This window comes from Bombus pyrosoma, linkage group LG6, assembly GCF_014825855.1.
Source record: "Bombus pyrosoma isolate SC7728 linkage group LG6, ASM1482585v1, whole genome shotgun sequence".
In the NCBI taxonomy this organism is placed as follows: domain Eukaryota; kingdom Metazoa; phylum Arthropoda; class Insecta; order Hymenoptera; family Apidae; genus Bombus; species Bombus pyrosoma.
In genome coordinates this window covers 5,001,237-5,020,445 of record NC_057775.1, presented here as the reverse complement: position 1 = coordinate 5,020,445, position 19,209 = coordinate 5,001,237, and positions in this window count along the sequence as shown.

Here is a 19,209-nt window from a genome sequence, read left to right as displayed (position 1 = left end):
ACGTGATTCTTCTTCTCTATTTAAAAAGAGCGAACACGTCGGAGGAGGCGTCGATATAGTCGAGCTTAAAACCGCAAGCGAACGCTAAGCGGCCTGGATACCTGCCACGCCAGCTACTTTCCATCCAGATAATCCAGTAATTTGAAAATCTGGAATGGAATGTAACTCCGTGGTATTGCTCGAAGTCCGCGCCACGAGGATTCCTCTTCTTTTCGTGCCTTATTGTCAACGTGGAACTCGACGAGGATGTGATGGATTAGGATGAAAAGGATAAAGGAAATTAACCTAATTAATTTCGAGCTTTAAGCAGACTCCGGTAAAAGCGTCGTCTAGCGTTTGAGAGATTTCAAACGTGCAGAGATATTAGGGAATTCTAGGAGCTCAGTGGGATACACAGAAGAACGTGAAAAAATTTGTGAAGATAAGAGGTCTAGACGAGATTGAAGGAGCTTGTTGGAATTTAGGATACGCCAGAATTAGGAAACATAAGAGACTTGAAATCGTGGAATTTCACGATATTACAGTATTTGCAGTATTTGGATTCGTAGAGGATCTGTTTAGAGAAAAGCGTGATGAGCATTCAAACTTCTACTACCTCGGATATTATATCAACCATGAGTACTTATTGTCAAATTATTAAATAGCAAAATATAATCGTTTATCATTTTTCTGCTTATTACCATTGGCTTATTATTTCCTGGTTCACGTTTTAAACCATTCGCGATCGATGCACAATTTTATACACAATTCTTATTCTTTATCCAACTGTTATTTAATTTATTATTTCTTCACATAATTTGGTCTTCGATTTTAGTATGTTATATTCTTTTTTATAGAACCATTAATAAAAAAAGCAATCTTTTTCTTCAACTAAATAACAATCCGATTCTACAAGGCTTAATAGTATAGCCAAACAGAGAGATTCGACGCAAGCATGCAAACTCGATAGTCGGCTGTATCGACGCAAGTACATACCAGACGTTTTAATATATTCGGCGCCGCAGCGCCGAGTATCGACGTACTTGTGTCATTTCAGGTATAAGTATTCCGGCATAATTCATGGCTTTGTATAGTTCGACGATTCAATAACGAAGATCGACGCTTATTTACGATTAGTTGTTATTTCAAAAATGTTTTGTTAAAATCCAAATTGGAAATTCGACGCATAAAACGAATTTTCAACTCGAACGCGTTTACGCGCTGCGAACGTGAATATTCGACATTATATATTACAGCTGCAACCGACCGAAATAAATCACGAACGACGTTTACTTTTAATTTCATTATACCGAAACGTACTTAGCAGTTTTAATAAAGAGCTCTTGAAAATTGAGACTCTTTGTTTTCACCGCGTTACGCATTCCGCAGACATTTCGTTCCTTTTATTTCCGGGCTAAGCGTGCTGTGTTTCAACGCGCGCTCTTTGTTTCAATTTTTTATTTTCATTCGGATCATTAACGCATTCGCGTTGGTTTGCTCACTTAGCGCTCTAAGTAATCTCTTGTAGAAGTTTATTTTGTAATTTCTGCTACCCTTTGTGTAGGAATATCCAATAGGTGTGTATCAAAGTATAAATAAAATTTAACCGTGTTCTCTTTCGTACAATCAGCATATTTGGCGAGCCTATAAACGAATAAAAATTTTCAACTTCCGACAATTTCACTGAAATCAGTTTTTATTTATACGTTTTAAATTTGTCTGTGTTAAAACGCTATGTATTTTTTGAGGTGTAGTATAATATGTCATACCACAAACTGGAAAATACGTAAATAAAAGAATATGTAACATTGGTATAGAAATGCAAATATAACAAAGTACAAATTATCAAACATAATAAAACAGCTATAAGGCGATGTAGAAACTTGCAAATACATATGTATTTGTGAACACATTCTACAGAACCATTTTTATACAACACCCTTTGATTTAGAAGTTGTTTCGCTGAGGAAACTACGCGATGCTATTACCATGCCAATTTTATTTTCAAATCATATTTAATAAGAACGACGAAGTACGATAGCTTTTGACGAAGAAGCATATAAAGGCGAGCAATTGGAGTGTAGAAGCGCGTAGAAACACGGACAAAGAACGCGCTGATTAATGGGTATCCTTTAACGGGCCCCGAGAAGAGGTCGAAGCGGAACGAACACTTCATGGCAAACTTTGATAAAACCTCATAGTTCAGTCTGAAATGTACATCAACATATTGATGACGTTGACTATGGAAAGAAATTTATTTTTGTTATTTATATTTGTCTTTATTTGAACGCCTGAAGATTGATGGTGGTGCGTTTCAAATGCAATCATTTTGCAAAGAAAATGCATTCAACTGATTCTCGTTATTTTCGAACGCTTTGCTTGCTTTTGTACACACGCTTCATACATCATTTTGTATGTAGTTGCTACTTACAATAAGTCAACGGACGCTTTATTGGTAGTTTTTCATATATTTATGTTTGAATTTTGATCGCAATAACGAAATACGGTATGTAGTATCGGAAAAGAGGGGTATACGCTTGGTCTATTGTGTATTTAAGTTCGAGTTAAGTTAAGTATAAGTTGTAAGTCGAGTTAAGTATAAGTTGTAAGTTTAAGCTATAAACTGAGAAGCGTAAGAGTGCTGGGGAAGGGAGAAAGAGAGAGAGAGTGTGTGTAAGTAAGAGTNTTATTATATTGTTTATTTTTAATTTTACAATTTGTCCAGTGGGACATTAGGTAAAATGTTATAACATATGATTGAATAGCATGTGGATGGTTACCCCCAGCGGGGTGCCATCTTCGCGTTTTTTAGTTTATATCCTTTATGAGATCAGCTGGGTGTTTCCTTTTTAGTCTTCTTTCTATTCTTGCGTTGATCGTTTTCGTAACCAGCCTGTTTGGGTGTGTTGTTATTCTTTCTCTGTACCTTTCCGCGTATCTGGTAATCTCCTCCTTGACCGTTGGTATTCCCAGGTCCTTCCGTATATCTCTCGTTTCTAACGTACCATGGGGCGTTTACTATTGTTCTCAGAATTTTTGATTGTAATGTCTCTATTTTGTTTCTATGGCTCTTTGCTGCTGTCCCCCATAGTGGTATTCCGTATGTCCAGATTGGTTTTATAATTGAAGTAAGAGTGTATGCCTTGGTGACGCCAAAGCTAAATGAGTAAAGGAGTGGGAGAAGGATGCGAGGGTCGAGGGTCAGCAATTTTTGACCTGAGAAGACAGAAGTTGAAAGCCCAGTGTTAGGGTAAGACTTACAAAGATATTGTAGTCAGTTTTTGTTGTGGGTATTGCTTGTACGGATAAAACTAAACTTAACTTCAAATAAACCATCCTTTCTTGTCCTTGCTCTAGGCCATATTTTGATACTACAAGTATGTAGTATCGCGGACATAAGGCCTAGGAGTTAGCGGGTAGACTACACACAATGTCGCGAGAGCCGAGACGTTTTTAAACCATAAACAATGTCCCGAGAGCCGAGGTGCCGATGGGCCCGTAAATGTGTCATCCGTCCTTCAAAGGAATACTTCGATAGAAAAGGTCTACGTGGCCTTGGCCACGAGCGGTCGCAGAACACGTGTGTGGCGGGTCTACGGGAAGACAAAAGACATGCGAGAGCAAGGCAGTTTGAGTTGAGAAGCCGAAGGGAGTAAATCGAGAAGTCAGTCGGAGAGTGCGTGTTGTGTTGTCGATATAGTGCTGTTAGCGTTGACGAGAGAGTGTGGTCCGCGTGAGAGAGAACGTTGGATCTTTTGTGTCGAGAGTTGTCGAGATTATAGCGTATTATTGCAATTAGTTCATGTTAAATTACCATCGTTTTACTGTCTATAATTGTACAATCCATTCATTGTAAATAAACTACAAATATTAGGATATAATAACGTTATATTCCATTGAAGATACTACAAGTATATTAAACTTTCAGATATAGTGCTTTCAAATATGTATTAGCTACTGATCTGAAATTAAATCTTCTCTTTTTGTATAGTTTTAAAATAAGGACACTCTCAAACTGATGTCCAATTGATGTCAAATTGATGTCAATCGGGAAATGTCGCCATATTATATTTTCTGATTGATTTCGTAGATCCATGGACAAAAACCATACTACTTTTCTTTTTTATAAAACTATACTGACATTCTTTTTCCTGCTTTGTATCTCATTATCGATGTATTTTATTTATCTTTAATATTTGTCATCCTATCGTTATCCATTGCTTCCGTTCTTATGTATTCATTGCATCAGCGAAAGATTAAAGTTGATGTAGGAATAAATGTTAGGAAATAAATAAGAATATTTTTGCAGAATATAAGGGAAATGAAAAACCAGGGTGCGAGGACCTTTTGCTGGTTTACAACGTTCAACTTTCATCCATTCAATTGCGACGTTTTCTCTTGGATTTGATAACGCAAACTTTATAGCGTACGTTTAAAGCGAGGTTAAACAGGAGATACTATTTACGCGGTCCTAAAAGGTGCAACCGTAAAATTTCACTTCTCCAAGAATCTTATCGTCGCCTGACGGAAGATAGATTTTTTAAATTTCTACAAAAAATAGTTTCGTTTTGCTCACTAAATCGCACGATTCGTGAATCGGATTATATAAGTAGTTATGAAGTTTCTGAATCTTTTTTTATTTTTTATTTTATTATATTTTATCTCTACGTTTATTTCCCTCTTATCAGTCCCTCGTGCAATATATCATTCCTTGGTGAAATTTCTTTGATGTTCTCCGTTTCTTAACGTGCATACGTAACTAAACAGTGTCCAGAGAAGTTTGGTAAACAGCTTTGCAATACACGAATGCGGTTGAAACTGCGAACATAGTTTCCACGTGTTATGGTCTACCTTGACAGCAACTCTGCTCGATGAAAACGAACACTATATTCGCCTAATGCACATGGCTACAGCCTTAACGTATGTTCGGCGATTTACAGACTTGTGCACTATTTTGCGATAGCACGTATTATGGTAAAGCTAATTTATGTGTAGTTCTTTTTGCTTTTTTTTTTTTTTTTTAAATTGCATCTGCGAAAATAATTTCAATTTAGAAAATGCCAAAAGATACACAGTGGCGAGTATATAAATAGGAAAAGTCTTTGTAGCAAACTTACCTAATTTACTCAGTAATTACTGCACTATATAAAAATTTGTAAGCCGTTCTATGTTTACAATGCTTCTAAAATATAAGAAATGTATTTTTAGATACTATATTATAAGAGAAAATAGAAATAAAATTTTGCAGAATATACATTTTGTTGCATTTATACAATTTTCTCGCATTTGTACTCTGATCGCTGTACGTTATATAATAGGTGGTGTCTGACTGAACACGGCCCGAGTCTTATTCTACTTAAAGTCGCATAACCGTGAATTGGACTGTTTCTTTCACGTTCTTTCAGATAATAACATTGTTCTTATGGTTCTTTCTCACGTTATTTGCATTCCATACTTGTAATGCTTCGAGGTAAAATAATATATTTTTAAAAGATAGAAATAAAACTATTTGTAGTCACGGCTGAAACACAGAAACTCGAATAAATACTGCAATAGCTTCAAGCTTGAAGTTTATTGACATGAAATTACATATTTCCCAATCTTCGTACTAAAATATTTTTCCAAGAAAATATTTAAAAAGATAAGTCTCCGTATGAAACTTTAATAGATACACGATCGTTTCTTTGAATATTTTGGAATTCTGTAAAAATAAGTTGCGCATTAGCAATTATAATTTTTTCAGATAATTTTCTACCATTATTTATTTCAGTTCGAGACTAGTAAAAATTATCGAATTCGACATAATATTTTTCTCACCGATGATAAAGCTATAGCAACGATTTAAATTTATATATTGAAGACGATATAACAAAGACATGTAAATCACGTAGACGTTTAATCAGTATTTCGCTTCAAGTTTTTGCTCCGTGATACATTATACGTAGATAACGTGTCCATGATATACGACGTGGACAGTGCAGGAAATCAGAATCGATATACGAAATTTCTAGTCATTTAAATCCAAATTTCTCCTAGTAAAGCGTAATAGTACGTCGAACCAATCGCTCAGAAGAGATAGCAGCCAACAGCAGTAAAATACCAACTTTTACTTCAAGTAACGCATATCCAGTAGAAAATAGATTTCGCTTTTCGCTAATCTCAGTGCCATTGCGATTGCGATATTATATCATTTGCATGTGCATTACGTATATATAGAATTAAATTCACAGCCATATCAAAATATTCCACAGTTTGAAATGGATGCCAAGAAAATGATTAAGTTCAATTTTACTGATATCTTGCTTTCAATGTAAATCATAAATTTTTAATTTTAATATTTAACAGAACGTTCAATAATATCACTGACACAGATGATACAACGTTATCATGCATCTACATACAATTAAGTATTAAATACAACTTATTAAATATTTTTGTCTCTTTAAATATTACCGCAGTCTAATTATACAAAATGGTTCACTTTGATTATTTTTTATACTTCTGCATTTCATCTGCGTCCTATATATTCCTGAGTATTAAAATCTCTCATAAAAGCGCAAACATCTGCGGTCAAAGTATCTGTTTATTCGTGAAATGATATATCATCTTTTATTTCTTTTTTATTATCCTGAGATTTTTGTCGTCTTTTGATCGTTGATCCGTGACAATTTAGCGGTGGTTAGAAAGCACAGATTTAAAGATTCACGGGAATGAATTGAAATTGTTATAGTAACATCCCCTGAAATGGTCAGGCAGGAAGCTCTTAAAGCTTAATTGGATTCTGAAGGAACTGGACGGGATGTCGTAGCGTTTCTCGGGGTATCGATTTCAGCTCGTTTTATAGGACGATATCACGCGTAAAACGTTGAATATCGAGTTTCCTGGTTGGAGATTGTTTCTTGCCGATTGATCGTTAGATTACGCTGAGAATTGTAAAGACAAACGTAATGCCGTCTATTTATTTATTTACATTGAATTTAATAATATTTCAGGAATTTTATCATACATTATCAAACAATATATAAAAATATAGTACATGAAAAATGCATAGAATACAATGTACGAAAATGAAATTTAGTTTTAAATAAAACGAATCGTTCACAATCAAAACAATGAAATTACGTCGCGAGTTTCACTTCCCAGAAAATCAAATTACTCTTGATTTTCGTTTTAATTTGACGATTTTCCTAACTTTACCTAATGGAAGTATGGCGGATTTATGAACGTTTTTAACTGAATATTTTAACAGTTACTTCATAAATTCATTCTACGTAATTTCATTTTTACAGCATTGTACGTAACGTATTTTAGACATTATACACAAGATAACCGTAGACCCTCTCTGACTTCATTTGTGTCACAAATTACGGCCCACGGTGTATAAGACAAATAGTAAGACCATAAAAAGTTCCATAAATCTCCCAGTGTTCTTTTTTTTTCACAAAAGAACTAGACAAGGAGCATCCACCGCTACAATTAATGAAATTTCTCAGTGACTAATCCTCAAGGAACCTCGCAGACTTTAGACAATTCATTAAATTTCCATACGAGATAATCTAAAATTCTCAAGTAGTGGTTCGTTCGCTTGCTTGCTTATTCAATTTTCGACGGCAGCCACCAAACAATTCGAAATCCACCCCGGAGAGCTGAGCAATCAAGCATATTGTCTCGTGTCTAGCTGAGCACTGATGGGCAACATAATAAAAGGCCGTGAAAACTGATTCGACCAAGCGTTTCCCCTCGAGAATCATCTTGTTCCGTTTCAATCGTATTGTCGTAGACAACTGTACGATCCCTTCCCCAACCTTCGCTGCTTCTACTCCGCCATTTTTAGATATCTATCCGGCTTTCCGCTTGTAGGCGGCGAAGACAATAAACCTTTTCGACGACGATGTCGAAACAAGGTGATTTAGCGGTGATAAAAAAATGTGTACTTTTTGTTCGAATTCAATCGACAAAAGTTCAATTACTCGGGCATTAGCTAAACTTTCGTTCCAACGAATGAAATTTTGATAAGTAGAGCTTTACCGTGATAATAAAAGTATAATATAACGATAACGCAATTGCCATAATATTTTAACGATACATTTATTAAATCTTTTCTATTTTAAATCAACGGTCAAGTAAAATCAACTGCAAGTCTTCCATCTTCAACTGACTTTGAATTTCCTTAAGAGACCGAGGGAAATTGATAAAATCTTTAATAATAATAATTGATAACGTCAAAGACGTTCCGTTCGAAATTCAATCGATTAGAGCGGTAAAGTCCCCACCAGTAATAATAGTTATCCAATAACCAGCTATATTAAAGTAAATTACAGGACTTTCTTCTGCGCGGAGATAACGTAACATCCAGAGAACGTTTTCGTCCTCTCGTTGATATCCGATGGAATTTTCCACCTAACGAGGTGTCAGGAGATCTGGTCCTGATTCGATTTCCCGAAGAACTCTTCTCATTCTTTGGCGAAATTCAATTTCGACTTGAATCTCGGATCCTGTCACGGAGCAACTTAGGCCGCGTTTAAACGGGAACGGCAGCTAATTAAAAAGACCCCGAGATTTGCATTCCTCGATCAACTGAACATCCTCCCAGTTTTTTCCTGTAGGTAAGTTCCACGGTGACGTACCGGCGAAAATCCTTTGTTGAGACGCTTCATTCAGATATAATTGCGCGGAAATAATTCAAACGAACGACAAACGAAATTCTTTAATTTACCTGATTCTGAATTAATATTGTTTGATTAAATCTTACAAGTTTTCTAACTTCGATCAACCACTTTGCATAAACAGAAGCAGCTTAATAATAAAATAAACGAAGTTGCACATATAAATCTTGTAAATTATCGATCAACTTCAAGAAATTTCGCAACTGTACCACTGGCGTAACAAAATATTTTATTGCGTAAATATCGAGCTCGAGATACAGTAAAATAAAATAAAATTGTAACAATAACTTCATAACGGGTTTACTTGCATCTTCAATAATTTTAAATTCAATCGTTCAATTGTACATACTTTCGAGTCGTGGCATTGCCACTCGAGTCGCCTGCAAACCTGCTCCATTTTCCTTTTCCTTCTTCATTCGATCAGGCGAATTGCAACGAAGAAATTGAAATTAACGCAGAAACATTACTCAACCGTTCGATCTTAATTCATCGATGGACGCGTGACAAGATTAGCAAAAAAATCGAGAAGGATGAAAATTTCCCTGGCGGAGGTAATCGCGACGGTCTAACAGAAGTAGGAAGAAGCAACCGACGACGAGGAAGAAATAAACGAAGAAGAGGGAGAAGAAGATGGCTTCTGCTAGCTGGTAAGTCGGAGGTGGATGGATTCTGTCGGGATTCAAGCTGATGCCATTCATCTTCGTCTTCTGAGCGAGCAACGAGCTGGCCCCGGTTCTCCGCCGTCTTCGGCAAACGCTTTTCTATCATGTTACCAATACTTTTATCTGTTGGCTGTTTTACCCATGCTTCGTTATATAAAGTGTATCGCAAAATATCCGAGTGATATTTATAAAATACATCGATTTAGCAAGTGCATATGCAAAGGTGTCGTTTAAAAATGATTTTACGAGAAACTGAAAGAAGTTGCAGTATGCGTGCTTTCAATTTCACGACGTACATTCGTTTTACTTAAAATCAAACCTTTTTTTAACGAAATACGAAAGTGCTTTTTTAATTAAATAAGTGGGAAAATCATGTTAGACTTTAAGATATTCCTTTTTCCGAATTCTTTTGTATCTTTTTTCGTATCTAGGATCTACCCTGCATAGATTCATGACTTATTTCCAACTTACTTTATTCCGTACACCTCAAACCATCGTAATTTGCCTTGTCTCTTTTTTTTCCCTTCACCATCCGTCCTCTTTATCAGCTGTTTTTGCACGTCAAACTTTTATTTGATCAATGACGAGGTGAAAAGTTTTTGGCATGCCACACGGCTGATAATTGAGTTGCGTACTTTGCTGCACGGTTTCGCAGCCGGCGCGTCCGAGAGATTGAAAGATTAATATTGCAACGGGGATGGTGTTCCTTGAATTTTGTAAAGCACCATCGAGAAAGATGGAGCCCCGCTTGGAATTTATTTTGATAAGAGTTCCTTTTACGGTATAGCTCGCTTTTCAAAGGGGTATGGGAAAGCGAGGAGGAAGAGATTGATTTCGGTGCGACGTAGGGGAGAGATTGATGGCGTGATTACGAAACCTTTGAGACATTATAATTCTGAATATTAAGTTCCACTTTTTACGATATCGTAATCGTAATTATTGCGAATGATTGTGACAGTAAGGTAATTCTACTTAACACTTTCGCCATAACTATTTAACTTTCGTTTATAATATTTGTTTATACTGTAAACGCAACGCCTTACTTTATCGATAATTTCGTTTTTATGTTTGATCCGACATCGCTAGAATTGTTCATAGGAGCAAGCTAAATTAAAGAAGAAATCAAATTTATATCTGCAAACCAAAATGGAATTATTCAATTATTTGTAAGAAGCTATAATTCAATTTACAGTAGAAGCGTCGTCCCTTATTAATAGGCTATAGATGTTTATGTAAACTCCAGTTTTAAATAAAAATTTGTTCTCGCATGCAAAATGTTTGTTCACAAACGATAGGTGGCGATTTTATTTTTTTTTTTTTTTATGTAGTTTTATTAACATCGATTTAATAAAAACACCGTCAATGAGTCCACCTAGTTAATAACCAGTTTTCTTTTTCGTTTAATCTGTCACTTTTATTTCTCAGTAGCGATAATAGTTGACTCATTCTATCGATTAACGGGAAGCATAAAATCCTTACATACAATATAAAATCCAATATATAAATAAATATATAGAATGCAAAAATAAATAATTCATTCAATTACTTAAGTGCCAGCTGTTTAATTAATTTATGCATTTGTAAATATTTATGCGGTGAATTTTACACGTTTGAAATTTGCCTCGTGCTTTTTTACATTCAGAGGAAATAGAATAAAAAAAAAAAAAAGGAGAGATCATAAAGGTCAGATCTGTCACCATAAATCTAACGCTTCCATTGCAAACATTAGCAATTCTGCTCACAAGAGAAGAGGACTTTCGGTGGTTGGCCAGAAGAACACGTATTCCGCTAGGTTGAATCAATTGTAAGCCGACAGCGTTGGCTCTATCGCGTCTTTCTCCGACGCGAACGAGATTCTTTTCCATGAGGAAGCCATTAATCACGCGCGTCTACACCGAGGTGATACATTCCAGCGGGGAGATTGGTTTGATCCATGGTTTGCGACGAGTTTTCACTCGATCTCATTTGCCGGTGCAGTCGAGCATAACCCGCGACTCTAAACAGTTTTCCAAGCCGATCCGGCTGCTTGCGATCCAACTTCTCACAGCCCGTCTCAATGTTACACCTCGCTTCCAATCCTTTTGAGCTTTCAAGCTTTGCTTCATCCCGCTCCTTCTACGTCTTGCCTTCGTTTTTTCATCATCCCTGCCGCGCATCTTATCACCGATAACCCCGTGCCATCGATTTTTTTCTCGTTAATCCGCTCGTCTCTATCGGTCGCTTTCGAAGCCACCGCGTCGATGACTTCACTTCCTTCTTCCGACCGATCAAAGATATGATCTTCTTTCATTTATTTATTTTCTGTGTGTTCCATTTTTTATTAAACATTTGAAACCTCGATGGAGGTTGATTACAGCTAAGCAATATAGATATGAATAACATGAAATAGCATGAAGATTAAGAAGCGAACAAAAGATGTAAACTTATTACAATAATTCATTTCCTCTGTGGTCTTCGTATATTACTAAATTAATTATTTCCGCATACTAAATTTACTAATTTATCATTGATGTAATCCTAATTTTCAGCTTCCTTCAGACACTCCCTTTCGTTCCCAAAATTGATCGGCGTACTTCGAATTTCAATTCGTAATCGTTTCATTCTTCGTCGGTAATAAGAAGGTTTCTCGAATTTCATCTGTGGAAATACTTCTTCGAATTTGTCGCCGCCGCGCTTGCCGCCCCGGTTCAATCTCCGCGATGCCTTTTTCGCCGGCAATTGTGCGGAAAACTAGTTTCAAAATTTCCGTGCAAACTCCATCGGCGCGTGTCTGATATTTTTTTCCTTTTAAAATCTCCGCGTAGAAGAGGGCGAGGAACGGAGCGGACGAAACCGAGAAAATTCTCGGAACTCAGAATTAACAACTGCGGCAAATTTAATTGCGCGCTAGCGATCGATCGCACATACTTTTCGCTTTTTAGGCTCTTACACAGTTTCTTCGCCGATTGAATTCTCCCCAGCTTCCGAATTTGTATATTCTTTTTCGCAAATGCTTCTTCCGATATTATTTCTTCACGTAGCATTTCACCTTCGTCGCTATTTTCCAAATCGCTTTATACGCAAGTAGTAGCAATTTTCCGATGGCGCTGTACAAGTATCGCATTACACGGTGTTCTACTTTACTAGACGGAAGAGAAGCTCGTCCTTCGGTTGCGGTCCAAAATTAACCGCATAGACTTGGATAGGTCGAAACTGGATGACGCGGAAGAAATCACGAACCTTGTCCAAACCTCCCATCCTGTTTCTAGTCGTGAACACGCGATCAATAGCATCGTAGCGGATAAGATCTCATTTAAATCAGGTCCTTTTCTCTTGAAAACGTTCTCCCCTTGAGTCGGTCGTGACTTCGTTCTGATCTTACTCCATCGCGGCTGGAGAAGTTCGTTACTTTGGTAACATCATTTTTCGAGAGCCATTGATAGCCTCGTTTTTGCCAGTCATTGTCCGACATATACCTAATACGTATATACTCGTACTATTACATTTTACGTATATACTCAATATGTTCGCTGAGTCCAAAATATAATATGGACAGCGTTCAGACACGCATTAATTATATCGATGGCTAAAAGCAAAACACAATATCTTCCTATGGAATCACAAAATTATAATAACAAATCGTTTAGTAAGGAATTTGACCGCGGTATATATATATATGTCGGAGATGGAAGGACACTGGAGCCTCCCCTTTGGAACTGTGGGAAAATCCCGTAATATTGTAATCTAGATTCTATTATAACCGTAATTAAACAATTGTCGTTCAATCCGATTGTATTTGTTCGAGATTTGTGATAGTGGGATTGGGCTCGAGGTGACACAACTGGTCGCCGAACGTAGTCACGGTCACGGGATGGACATTTTGCCTCGGAGGTGTCAATATAATGGGACACACGTTGTATTAACAATCAAACTCCAAGCAGAAACTGCCTAGCAACGGCGATTGGAACTATGTCGATACTTCTAACCAGTATATAACAAACGAACGCAATCGTAAAGAGAGGAAAATTTCCATCAGTCTATTATTCGTGCGATCGCCTTGGAAAGTTACACATCGAGCAGTATATACCGAGCGTCCCAGCAAACGTATTTGTGCGTCAAAGTATTTTACGTTTAGTAAAGAGTCATTCCCGTTGACCGTGGATTCGTTATCGAACCTAGAATCATTGTCACTGGCGTCTCGAGTATCTAATTACCTCGGTTACTTGTCGATATCTGTAACAATCGTGTTTGCACCAGTCAATATCTTCTCTATTGCATAACGACAAAGTCTAACCATAACGAAGATTCGTTTCACGCCCTTAACCCCAACCCTAATCATAACGCCAACCCGACATATACATATAGTGCGACTTCTATCAATGCGTACAACAAGATAGCAAACAAATGCGGTAGCAAGATGTTCAAGAGATTATTACAGAGCAAAAGTGATTCCCAGACTACGATGTCATTTGGAAACTTTGGACGAAATTCATGAGAGACATGAACAAAACAGCGAGTATTTCGGCGTTCTTTGTTACGCACAAGAGATCAATAATGTCAGTGGATAAGATCTCATTTAAATCAAGAGGCTATTCTTTCTGAGCCTTTATTCTTCCTCTGAATCGTTCGTCCCGGTCATCGTCCTCGAAATCGGACATTTCCCGCGACGCAGTTTCCCAGGAATGACCTTATCAGATCCCAGCTGCTTAATACTCTATTACGGGAACAAAAGCAACGCGAAGTGGACAAGCTGTAACGAAGTACGACGCTTTCAGCTAGGGGTTCCTCTAACATTGACTCAAAGTTCCTAGCGTGCCGCGGGGACACGAAGCGGACAATGCAACAGCGACCATCTCCTAACTGCTCTGAATGTAATTGCGAGAAAATGACCGGAGAATGCGGCCATTCCCTTTCTTTTTCCGTACAAACGACTACATGCCTTGTTTACCAGCGAAGGAAAGAGTTCCTAATTGTGATCAAAAGATTTCGATGAAATGGCGTAAAAGTGTTAACTGCATAGTGAGGGATAATTGATTTGGCGGACTGTGTTCGGTAAGTCAGTTTCTTTCTTCTACCTCTGCTATTGTTCCATTCGGGTATTGGCCAACAACTGTACGTTAGTACCATTCTAACTAATCCAATTTTTAGCTGCAACTTTATTTAAATGGAGAGTTCGTTCAACTGCAGAAGAAGATAATATAGCAAGCGACAACTTTTCTTACACAACTTTAAAATATGCTCTACTTGTAAAAAGTGGAAAAATTTAAGGGAAGCGTGAATAATTTTAGGCGATTTATGCAAAGGACATCTATCGAACTTTGAAATATAATATATATATATATAGATTATGAAAATTTCAGCATAAAGAATATTTTCCTTTTTGGAAATATATATATATATAGGGCTATTAATTTAAAGAATTGTCTGCTGGTTTCTTAAAGTTTACAAACGTTCTTAATCGAAGTAATCTTTCCTTGTGTTTAGGATAAATATTTTTTTATCAAATTTTATAGATGTACATATTCCATAATATTACATTTTTACAGCCATATGGAAGAATGTACATACTACTAAATAATACGAAAGGGCTCCCTATTAACAATCGCGTGAAATAGAGGGAAAATCAGGTTATGTGATATTCTTTGGAATTGGTGGCACAACACTGGCTTATCAGGGGAAAAGTCTCGCTAGAGTGGAATCGATTCGTTGATGAAGCAGCATCGAACGTTTTCCCCGAATCGAATTCATTTTGTAATGCAACCGTGCTCTCGGGTTCTAATTTCGTCGTGCGATTGCTATTAAACGCGATCATTTTTCAGCCGACGTAATCTACGTTTCCCGAGAAGTCGAGCAGTTAGATCATTTTCCACTAATACACGAGCGATTTGTTCCGCGAGAGAGGCGATAAAGGTCGTTTCTCAAGCGATGCGGACGCCTGGCGTTTGAGTGGACCGGATTCTTTCAAAGTGTAATCTTTTGTGCAAATGGGGGCAAAATTGAAGTCCTCGGAATAAATGGGCCATCGTCTAGCACTAGACCCTTATCGTACAATGGCAATCAGATGTAGTCATATTTGAACGACGCCTTACTTATCTCGTTAGTCTCTTGTGATATTCAATTAATAAATTACAAAATCGATAAAGAAATCAGTAAACGAAACTCAATCTGAATATTTTCAAATCTCATTGTCCACATTGCAAATGGAACACAACAATTCGCCATTCAAAATTTCTTTCAATCGACCGCAATCCAGTCCCAGCTCTCACGAAATACGTTTCTCCCGCCGCCAAGCTCGGATTTCCCGCCAGCCGGCACCTTATCTTCATGGCGGCCAGATGAAGCATAAAACTCGGCGAAATCCCATCGATATTTACGTCTTGCTGAGCGAAGCGCCGCAACGAAAAATCGAACGTTGAACCAGTTGAGTCGCATTAAGCGTATTAAAGGTCGGCTAGAATGGGCCGATCGAACTTCCGGTCGGTAGCGTGTCAGGAAAATATCATTTCGAGAAATCAGGATAATCGGAAACCGGGTACCTACATTTGTTAAAGTCAATTATAGTCTCTGAATATCGTGCGATAATGCCGTTTAAAAAGCTCTTAACTTCTTCGAAGGATCATCGAATTTGATGGACTTGGTGCCATTTTTTTTTTTTTTTTTTATTATTTAATTGCAATTTTACAATTTGTCCAGTGGGACATTAGATAAAATGTTATATCTTATATATACATAGCATGTGGATGGTTACCCCCAGCGGGGTACCATCTTCCTGTTTATTAGGTTATATCCTTTGTGAGATCAGCTGGGTGTTTCCTTTTTAGTCTTCTTCCTATGCTTGTGTTGATCGTTTCCGCAGCCAGCCGGTTTGGGTGTGTTGTTATTCTTTCTCTGTACCTTTCCGCGCATCTGGTAATCTCCTCCTTGACCATTGGTATTCCCAGGTCCTTCCGAATATCCTCATTTCTAACGTACCATGGGGCGTTTACTATTGTTCTAAGAATTTTTGCTTGTAATGTCTCTATTTTGTTTATATGGCTCATTGCTGCTGTCCCCCATAGTGGTATTCCGTATGTCCAGATTGGTTTTATGATTGTTTTGTATATTTTTAATTTATTTTCTATGCTTAGTTTGGATTTTCGACTTGTTAGCCAATGCATTTGTCTCCTTGTTGTCTGTATTTTGTCTATTATTGATTTAATATGCTGTTTCCATGTGAGTTGTGTATCTATGTGGAGTCTTAGGTATTTGGCTTGTATTGTTTGTGTTATGTGCGTTAGGTGCCATTGATATCGAAACTGGCTTGTAAACACTTACATAGAAAGCTCTTGTGCCATTACATTTTACTTGGTCCATATTACACAAGACATTTATAGCAAACCTATGTTTAGTAAAAAATTAGTGTACATTATAAACATTCATCTGAAATATATACATACAGGCGTTAAATATGATTTCACTGAATAATGTGGCTTTTTGGCATAACGTAGACTGTTTAAAATAGACTGTTTAAATACCGTTGCGATCTCAAGTAAATATTTGCTTGTACTAGATATCTCGTAATTTCTATATTTCTACACTTTCAGATTTGTTTCAAACTTTTGTTTCAACTTTATCGATATAATCGCGATAGTTCGGTCCCGTAACAGCGCTAATAAAATTTCAAAATATTTCGCGAAACACAATAACCTACTCATAGAACGCATCTACAAGTATCGCAATACTTTCGTGAGCTATTTCCAGTTATATTTCAAGCGACAACAATCTCAATCGGGCATCAGAATCCGCACAAAATCAAACTTCCCAACGAAATATACACCGAACCTATCGTTATAGAAGACTAAAAAACAGAATGCATTTTAAAGGATGCACGACATCAATGTTCGTAAGAAGGATCGATTGCTTTGATGCTGACTAGTCAACGATCGATTGATAAGTTACAGGGCAAACGGAAATGCAGCCGAATACACCGACTGTGGGATGGATTCCGCATCGTCGCATTGAAATTAACCGGCCACCCCACAGTTCGGTCACGTTACCCTCACCCGTCCTCCGCGTTGAGTCTACGAGTTGGAGGGGGAAAGTAGTGGCGACGTTGGAACGAGCAAGTTTTTTTTCTCCACCGTTAGCCAGCGATGGCATAGCGTCCAGCAGGGTCTAAGAGTCGCCGTTTGAATCTTTTCCGACGAAAAGAAACTGACGGTAGCAAAGCAACGGTGGACAGCACGGCCAGGAAGCGAGAGGCAAGCAGAAAATGGTATCGGCCCCAGCCGAGAGCTTTTTAATGCAATTCTGCCGGATATGCCGGAATGGACCTGTGCCCCGGCAAAGCCCAAAAGATAAGTATCTGGAACTTCTATTTCATCGTGGCCAGTGAAGCGTGCCATGCAAACTTCTGTACAGCGGCAAAAATCCTTCGAGTGTTATCGATAGTAGCAGTCGGATGAAGGTAGGACTTCTCGTAAATACCCGGGGCTCAAACGCCGGTACTGCTACGATGTTCGAGACACGCCGTGAAACATTGATATCTTTGTATCGAATCTCTTCGTTCGAGATGATAAGACAAGTTCTCGGTTGAGAGAATATCGCGCGAACGTCGACTCGTAAGACAGATATCGTTGGAATCGCAGGTTAGTCAGGGAGGTTTATGATATGATCAGGGAAGATTGTTATTTTTCGGAGACAGATTTCATCTTTTCAGCCACTTAGATACCAACGTTCATATGATACGTGACTTAGGGATATTTTAAGAGATTCAGACAGCATTCATTTTTAGCTTTCAACTTAGCTTGACGTTTGTAGCTTCGACAATCGTACATCATAGTAATCAGTTATATTTTTTCATTATTCTGATGCGTAAAATCGATCATACGAATATTCTCTACATGTTTTGTGGCGTTGTTTTAGTTATCCTGTAGTGGTAGCTGTTGAAAAGTGTATTTTGTTATTATTGTAATTATTTCTCATTATTTCTGTACAGGTTTAAGTTACAACGTAATACAGAAACGTATAAGTGCAATTTAAATTACACGTATAATTCAGAATGAAATATAAGCATTAAATTGTTAGATACATTGTTCCAATTAATTAATGTGTCATGCGTGACGTATTAACAGCTTTGTCACGCGTTAACTTTTACATCAGCGTATCCCATTTTCGGTACGGTTATAATGCACTCCGAAAATAGCGTTTCTGGATCGCGAGATACGCAAGTGCTCATTAACCTAGAAACGTCCTAATAAATTTTCCGCGGTTTCCATTTAACTTGTCGATGATGCTTTCCATTGGTCAAGCGATAAAAACGATTTTGATTAACTTCGTATCGGTATCCAATTTAGCAAGGCATATTAATGGCAATATATTTTAATGAGAAACGCGGGGACACGCGTCACCGGAAACGAAATGTACGTCGTTGGCAGAGATATCGTCGTTCGCCTCTAAACTTTTCCAATATAATTATGATAATCAGATATCGTACAATGTTACTGAAATGTCAGCATATTTCGTAGAACACGAATAATAGGTTTATAAATCATTTCTCTAAGTGTTCGAATACTTTCAGAAACTACTATATATGCTATATATGTAAAATTTCGGAACAAATTGCATCGTAAAATCACATCAAATCGTTAAAATCCCTAAAAGACTGCATATCTGTAGCCGCATTGAATTCAAATTAACCGCTAGTTATCAACGAGCGATAATCATGCTAGCAGTGCTAACAAACGGTAGCAGCTTCACAGCGAGCTCTTGACAGAAAACTTTTACCTAACCCGCAAGGTAAGGAGGAAAGTCGTTTCACGAGCAAGGCAAAAGATACTTTGAGTAAAAAAAAAAAAAAAAGAAAGAAAAGACGAAGAAGAAGAAGAAGAAGAGACTCGGCCTGTTTCGCAGAGAATTTTCTGTTGCGTGGTGAAGTGAGATCT